Source organism: Nanorana parkeri, unplaced genomic scaffold, assembly GCF_000935625.1.
Source record: "Nanorana parkeri isolate BGI_ZX_2015 unplaced genomic scaffold, ASM93562v1 scaffold808, whole genome shotgun sequence".
NCBI lineage: Eukaryota > Metazoa > Chordata > Amphibia > Anura > Dicroglossidae > Nanorana > Nanorana parkeri.
In genome coordinates this window covers 590821-599113 of record NW_017307076.1, presented here as the reverse complement: position 1 = coordinate 599113, position 8293 = coordinate 590821, and positions in this window count along the sequence as shown.

The window sequence follows — 8293 nt, the reverse complement described above, 5'->3', positions numbered from 1 at the left end:
CTGATGTTGTAAGTATCTGTAATGTGCAATGCCTCCCTGGATCTAAGCAGATCTAACCAGCTGTGCTGGTAAAGAAAAAATTAACATGCAGTTGACACTGGTTTGAAGAGAACCTTACAGTACTTTATAGTAATTCTTTCAATAAAGATAGGTGGGGCTGCCATTGAATGGTAAATTTACAGGCAGGAGATGGTGGGAGACAGGGGTAGATTGTTGTCACCACAAGCACCTTTATATAAGTATCACTTTTATAACTAGCTTGTATTGTTATTTTTATGAAAGCTAGTGTTTAACATAAAAATAGGCTTTCTGAGTGATATCATTGTTTTAAATCTGTTATTAGATTTTAGTGGTTTACATCTACTTTAACAAACTATACTTTGAATTGCACTGTGGGGGTGCATTTTCCAATGTGTCCTGTCTGTGTACACAGATTTATACACCCCAAACCCCCTTTAGGACCAGTATCTGTCAGAATTAACTAATTGATAGCTAGCTCTTCCATTGTTAAAGAAGAACTCTGGCCATATGAAATCTTAACTCTTGCAGTGGGGTTACCCCTGTACTGCAAGGGTTAAGTGCTTGTTTTGTCTAGGGAGCTAAAATAACAAGAACTTCTGCCCATCCAACCCAGCTGACTGCTAGACTGGACCCTGCAGCCTCGCTTCTCCTCCACTCCAGCAGTGTAATGACCCTCTGTGTCCTCACATTCAATATACTCGCGGGTTCTTAGACCATCAGAGCTTTAAAGGAGAACTATGAGGTGGGTGCTTTTCACTCACCTCATAGTTCTAGCCGACCTGTGACAATGAGACTGTCACAGGTCGGCTCAGTAGATCAGGAGGTGAGCGAACACATGCCGGTGTTCGCTCACTTCTTGATCCTGTCACGGCTCTCTGCCGTGACAGGGGAAGGGCTGGATTCCCCCTTCCCCGCTCCTATAGCGCTGATTGGCGGAACGGACGGGGAGGGGGCGGGTACAGCTGGCTCTGCCTCTAGATAGGCAGAGCCTGCTGTCACTCACGCAGCTGGGCGGATCTCGACATCGATGTCGGGATCCGCTCCGGCGTCTCAGTATACCGTGAGCTGTAGCTCGCGGTATACTGAGCTTAGGGTGACGGGAGGACGCTAGTTTGTGTGCTCCCGTTACCCTAAGGAGAACTATGGGGAAAAGCCCTGACCCCATAGTTCTCCTTTAATAAAAATTGGCCAGCACCAGGACAGCACATGAACATGGATAGTATCTGCTAAAATGTGGAAACATAAATAAGACAGATGTTTTGGTATTCTAAACTAGAAATTCAAGTTTATCATCTCAGAGGCGCTTAAAGATGAAAAATTAACCCTTTCCGTGGGGCTACCCTCACTGCTATTAGTAAAAAATAAATAAGAAAGTATTTTAAAAAAGTCAAAATAGTGATGTTCGGGGGGGTTGGAGATGTTGATATGGGACTGCTAGAAGTGGGCTATTTTCACCAGCTGGCATGAAAGCAGTTAAAGTACCAAGCTGGAATACAGGCATGAGAGGGGGTTTGGGGACATAGCATGGGAAGATTGTTAATGGAGATAGAGGGGTAAGTGTCGGTGAGTGCTGCTTTGAGTTTCAAGGCTTCACTCTGGAGAAAGACTGGAGAAGGGGGATTAAAATGAGTCTCCCACAAACTTTACCCAGAGTGCATTGCTGTCCCTGCCCCTGTTCGCTTCATTTGGGCAGGAACAGCCTTAGAAAAAAAGTCAAAATGAAAACTTCAATAAATACATGCTTAAAAAAAAAAAAAAAGTCAAAATGTAAATAAAAAGTATTAAGAAAGTCATATACAGTATATGTGAATAAAATGCATATAATAAAGTTAGGGTCGGTGGAAAGGTTTTCACGGGGCTGCCCAGTACAGAAACTGGAGGCTGTTTTTACCAGCTCTTCATCGTGTATGATTCCGGGCACAATTCCATTTGCTTACCCCAGCGTGTTATGTCATGGAACAGACTACAGGGGTCACATTACTCTGCCAGCTTCCATAAAACAGAACATAACTTTAAGTTGTGGATTTTGTAAATATTTAAATTGCCATTCCTTTCCATGTTTGCTTGACCTGGGCAGGGACGGCCTTACAAGGAAAACATTTTTTTTTTTAAATGAAAAGAATAAAAAAGTAAGGGCAAGTGGGTATGATAACCCAAGCAAATTCCTATGACCCTTGGCCCCATCAAGTGGCAGGAATGCTGGGTGTAAGATTTAGAAGTAGACCCTTAATTTTTGCTGCTCCCCGCCCTTTCTTTCAATGTTGTGGGAAGGCATGCAGTCTATGGTCATAGGTTTTCCCCATGAAACATTGTGTGGCAGTGCTGGAGCACCAAAACAGGCCAGGACAGGTGGCAGGAGCTGGTAATGGTGGCAGCATGGCAGTGTATAACCTGGGATGTTGCATATGCTCTGGGATGCTTGGGGTGTTGGTTCCAAGGAGTCAGAGGATGAGGCCAGTAAGGAGGAGGGGGGTACAGGTGGTCATGCTTTCACCAGACAAAACACATGGCAGCACCACCAGCTCCAGCAGTGTGTAATCTCCTGCTTGCACCGAGCTCTGCAGTACACAGTCATGTGTATTATCATGCATGTGGTACCCAAATGGCCAGTTATTTTACCATGGTTGATACATTACAGACAGAGACTGCAGACCACAACGTCGTTACAGCGGATACAGTATGTTAAAAAACAAGTCCCACACTGCAGAGCTCTGTGGCCTGGCCCTGGGTATAGCAATGGTCTGTACTTTTGGTGCAGTGCTGCAAGATGGGTTAAGATGGCTGCTCCATCTGGTCCTTTGCAAGCTGCCCCTAGACAAAATGCTCCTTAGATGCTGTTCTGCATCACCCTCAGAACTTTCCTCCTCTTCAATCAGTTGCACCCACGGATGGCCTGACACCTCATCATTCACCCCCCTCTCCATCGCTGGAGCCCATTTTGCAGTATGTTCTGACTGCTGGAACATCACTGCCTCTCTCTGATATCCCACTCCCATCTGTTGTCCTCTCTATGGTCATGGCATTATGTTCCTCATTCTGAAAGTAAGAATGCCTGGGAATGAGCAAGATCATCCTGCTGCTGCAGCAGTGATCATGTGATGACAGGATACATGTTGACAGGAGAAGAGCACAGGAATTACTGCACTGGTCTGCTGCCACACCATTATCATATCAGATGTTGCTGCAATGGTGGTTGAGCACCTAACTCTTATATCTGGCAGGGGTTTTGAGATCAGAAGACTGGCTGAAAAGAACTGCAGATTATTTGGTGATTAAACTGTTCCCCTGTATTTCAACGTTGTATTTAGCTACTTGCCTAGAGTTCGTTTAAGTTGCTTAAACACTTATACTGCAGGTGAAGTTACAATGCATTGCATTTACTATTGGTTCTGATTTCAACTAATGATTCATCAGTGTATTGTCTGCCCATAATAAGATTTAAGTAGCAAAATTCATAGAAGCTGAAGCAAATAATGAAACTATATGTGCAGTTTGTGTCATGTAAGAAGAAACCATACAGTTAAATAAAAACAAACACTTAAAAGAAAATCCAAGCAGAACCTCTACATTTTTTGAGTGGGGAAGGTTATAACCTGTCAGATTTTGTTTAAGCATTATCTTGGGACATTTCCCCTCACTTACTATTTTGTCACCCAGTCAAGAAATAATGGGAAGACTGTAAAAAGACAAGAGTATAAAAGTTAACTTTTTGGCACACTGGAGAAAAAGTTGGATCTGTCAGGTTTGAACATCTGTCTGTGGCCCTCTTGAGGAGATTATTCCACACTTCCTGTCAAGTGAGCAGAAATTAGACAGCAATGCAATTAATTTCAGTTCTGTGGCCCTCTTGAGGAGATTATACCACACTTCCTGTCAAGTGAGCAGAAATTAGACAGCAATGCAATTTTACCTCTTGATGGTCCCTCATCTGCTGTGTTCAAGCAATACGGCCTGTGGCAGTCTTCAGCGTTTGACCATTCCAGGACTGTTGAATGCCTGCACTGCCCTATGCTGTGGTTCCTCCTGGAGGTCCCTATGTCACTACTGATGTCCTGAGATTGTACTGTTGAACACAGCAGAGTTCATTCAATGTCTTCTATTGCAGGAGATAATCCTTGTTTTTGTAAGTGACTTTTAGTACGCAGAACTAGGCTGAGACTGATATAGAACAATGACAAAAGGTTAGAAAGCATTTTCTAAAATACTAGGCTACTGGCCTTTTGGCTGAGCCCTCTATGTGACAGCAGATATGTGAATGAAAACCCGTAGGCTAGACTGACTAGTATTTTGTAACACATTGCACTGACGTGTATTTTTTTTAATGAGCTGCTTTAATGTGTGGGGGTTTTTTTTTGTTCACAGCAGGAGCCAAAATACATTATTTTTCTTTACTTAATGTGCATTGCAGTGTACTGTGGTGCATTGCAACGTGTGACGGGAACCTATTGGAATCAAGTGAGGTAAAGTATGCCCAGCATGAGCACAACACATTCTGCCCAAGCCCATGTGAAGGACACAGGCTTGTGATGTGTGTTGCAGCCATTTGTGTTGAGTCGTCGTAAGCATATCAGAGAGACAGAGTAGGCAAATAAATTATAGTATAGGCTGTACTGTGTGACTGTCAACTGTGCTGTCATTTTTCGATTAAGCTCACGGGCAGGGTGCTCCTTACCATCTTGTTTTGGTTTGCATTGTAACTGTAATGTATTGCTTATATTGTAAAAGCGCTGAGCAAACTGTTGGCGCTATATAAATCCTGTATTATAATAATTTAAAGGAAAGCGGTCATGAGGGAAACATGGAGGCTTCCATTGCCGACCTTTGCTTCTGAAATGCTAGTTGCTTGGCTTTCATGCTGACCCTCATGTTTCAGTACTATAAATAACTGTCCAAGAACAAAGCACCCAGATAAGGACACTACTGGCCTAGCAGCACAGTTGCTAACCTCTCTTACAAATGCCAATTGCCTGGATTGTCACGTTGATCTTATGGCTTCAGTGGTTTTTGAGACACTAGCCTGGCAGTTCTGAATTTCTAACCTGCATGCTTGTTTCAGGTCGGAGATTCAGACAGTAATAGAGCGTTTCCATGATAGCAAGGGCATACTTAGAAATAATCAATGAAAAGCCCTTATTTCTTACAGTACAGGTTTATGGTAACACTTTCACATGAACCATTGTTTGGTGTCAGATTCCAAGCTAAACCTTAGTGCAGGATTGCCATCTACTGGGCAGTTGAAGGAAAGTGGACCTTTGTTTTCTATCGTAGCTGGTGCTAATGCAAAACTCAAGCTGCTGTTCTGTCTAGAGAACATGTTAACAAATTAAGTTTATTTAACAAAAGCGCAGCAGTACCCCCGCCCTTCCAAAAAACACTAAAACCCTCAAAAAATAGTTCTTTGTTATATATACACACAACATGCACATATTTAAAGCCTAACTAAATTTCAGTTAATATCAACTAAATACATATCAGGTGCATCAAAACAAAATGTGTGGCATACACCTATTAGATTATCTGCAGATTTTCTAGGGTCAGATGGAAAAAGTGCAACAGATTTCTCCAGCTATGCTAAACTGTGTGGCTGGAGGAATCTCCCACTGGGCCAAGGTTCAGTATCTTGCTAGTCGGCCCCGCTGGCTGTCACAATACCTGCAACAAATCAGATTGTACAGGTATTTGGAGAGCCAGCGGGGCCAACTAGCAAGATACTGAAGCTTGGCCCAGTGGGAGATTCCTCCATCCATACAGTTTAGCGTAGATGGAGGAATCTGTTGCACTTTTTCCATCTGACCATAGAAAACCTGCAGATAATCTATAGGTGTATGGTCAGCTTTACAGTTCCTTTTCTAGAAAGTAGGAACAGCTGGAGTAAAAAAGCCTGTCTTCTGCCAGAATGCTCCAGAGAAGTATCCATGCGTCCTGTGAGGAAACAGCAGTCTCTTGTAAAGGTCCAACATACCCCCTGCGGAGTCAGAGCTACTTAATCAGCAGGGAACGTGAGATTTGCTGTTTGCAGAGCTATAGGTCTGACTTAACAGAGAAGGTGTCTGACCACTGCTTTCATGCAAAAGTGTCTTTTTTTCTAAAGAAAAACAAACTAAGAACGCCTTCAGAGGAATTCAATATTGTGTTTGTGCCAAAACTACAGAAGGAAATGTCTGTGCCAAATTCTAAAACATGGCTGCGCCATTGTCCAGACCTCTACCAACCCCATGCACAAAACCCCCACCCCAGCGCCTCCACCATGCCCGGGACCGGCATGACACGAGCGTCGGTGGGAAGCAGGGAAGGAAACCGATCACCTTGCTGAATGGGACGGAAGCAATACTGATTGCATCACTTCTGGTCCCTCAGCTGTCATTGCTCGCCTGCAGAAGCATACTGCACTCCAATTGCTTCTTTGGAGTGTTAAGGTAACACTAAGATTCCATTAGATCCCCAGTGTCACCTTAAAAAATACCTGTCACCACTAGTATGCCATCGCATAGGGGGCTTGTAAACCCCCTTATATAATGGCAATTAAGTTTTAAAAAAAAACAAAATTTAAGTCTGGCTCAGACACCTATGTGACACTGTGGTCAGAGATGTGACCCATCTATGTGCATATATATCTACCAAAGTTTGCCTCTCAAGCCAGCACCAGTTTCATAGGTTTGTGCCAAATTCATGATGCTATGCAGCCTTGTACATAAATTTGGTGCAAAGAACAACATTATTCCTGTAACCCTGAGACACTTTTCTTATATGTCTCAACCGCACTGTTTTTGGATTTCCCCGATTATGTTTTGATGCACCTTGAACGTATTTAGCCAATTTAAAATGAAAGTTCAGTTGAGCTTTCAAAAGCGCTGCGCAAACTGTTGGCGCTATATAAATCCTGTATAATAATAATATTAGTAATAGCATTTTATACGTGTTAAAAAAGAAATGCAAACATAATACATTCCAACACTTTTTCCACAAAAAGTAACAGAAGACAATTGTTTAGTTTTCATTGTGTTTATTTTAATCTTTTCATTGCATTGTAACAACAACATAACAAGTGAGCAAGCATTACACAGAAGCAAGAACACGTGGGACAGTTCTAGGAATTTTCAGATATTTTCTGTCTTCTGGATTTCATGTGTCACCTAGCCTAAAGTAAGTTATTGGAGGTTTCTCAGGCCATGCCAGGTCTACTGTACATGCGAGTGCCATAAAAAGATACATTTCTTTGGCTGATGAAACAGTTTTAACAACACAGTAATACCTTGGTTTACAAGTAACTTGGTTTGAGAGCGTTTTGCAAGACAAGCACGCATTTCTATTTTAAATGAATATTTTTGGGTTGGGGAACGAATCATCTGAATTTCCATTATTTCCTATGGGGAAATTTGCTTTGATATGCAAGCGTTTTGGATTACAAGCATGCTGCCGGAACGAATTATGCTCGTAAACCAAGGTATTACTGTATCACATTTTAAAAAGTGGGGTGCCATTAAAAAAAACCAAAAAAAACAAACACATTAAAAAAGGCATTTAATGACTAACCAGACAAGGAAGGATAGGAGTGGAATTAGCATAATAGAATCTAAAAGGAGCAGATCAACAGTCCAAAGTCAGATCTATAAACTAGAAGAGCAGGGGACGAAGCAAAGATTTCTGACATACCCCAATCGAAAGAGAAGAGGGGAGCAAATCCACACAAGAAAGCAATGCAAATTCCATCCACATTCCTTGCTCTGAGCAAACAGAGCTCTACAAAACAAACTCCCCAATTTCTATAGGATTGACCAACAATTCTATACAAATATGATAAAGTGCTCTTTCCAGGACGCTCGCCTCTAAGCAACTGCAATACCGTAGATGATCAGACTGCAGACATTCTACAGTCGTGGTTAATAAGGACCTACTGTCAGAGATTGTCAAACACTAGTGGCATGTTACAAGCAACCGCTGGAGATCAGAGCCATTACAGTCAGCGCTCACTAAATTCCTGGTAAAAATATATTACCACCGTATTTGAAATTGCTCTCAGTAAGCTGCGTTATAAAATACTAAAAGAAAAAAAAAATACACAATAGAGAAAAAAGAATGGACAGCAGAGCAAAAGTAAGGCCTTGTGCACAAGGGGGCCGTACATGTAAAATTTGGAGGAATTTCCCAGAAAGCCACAGATGCTGCATACAGCCAACCATAGACACCAATGTTTGTACACAGCTATATGGTGGGTATGCGCCAGTACTTTCATAACCTAGCCCAAACGTACCAATATATGCTAGAATGCAGA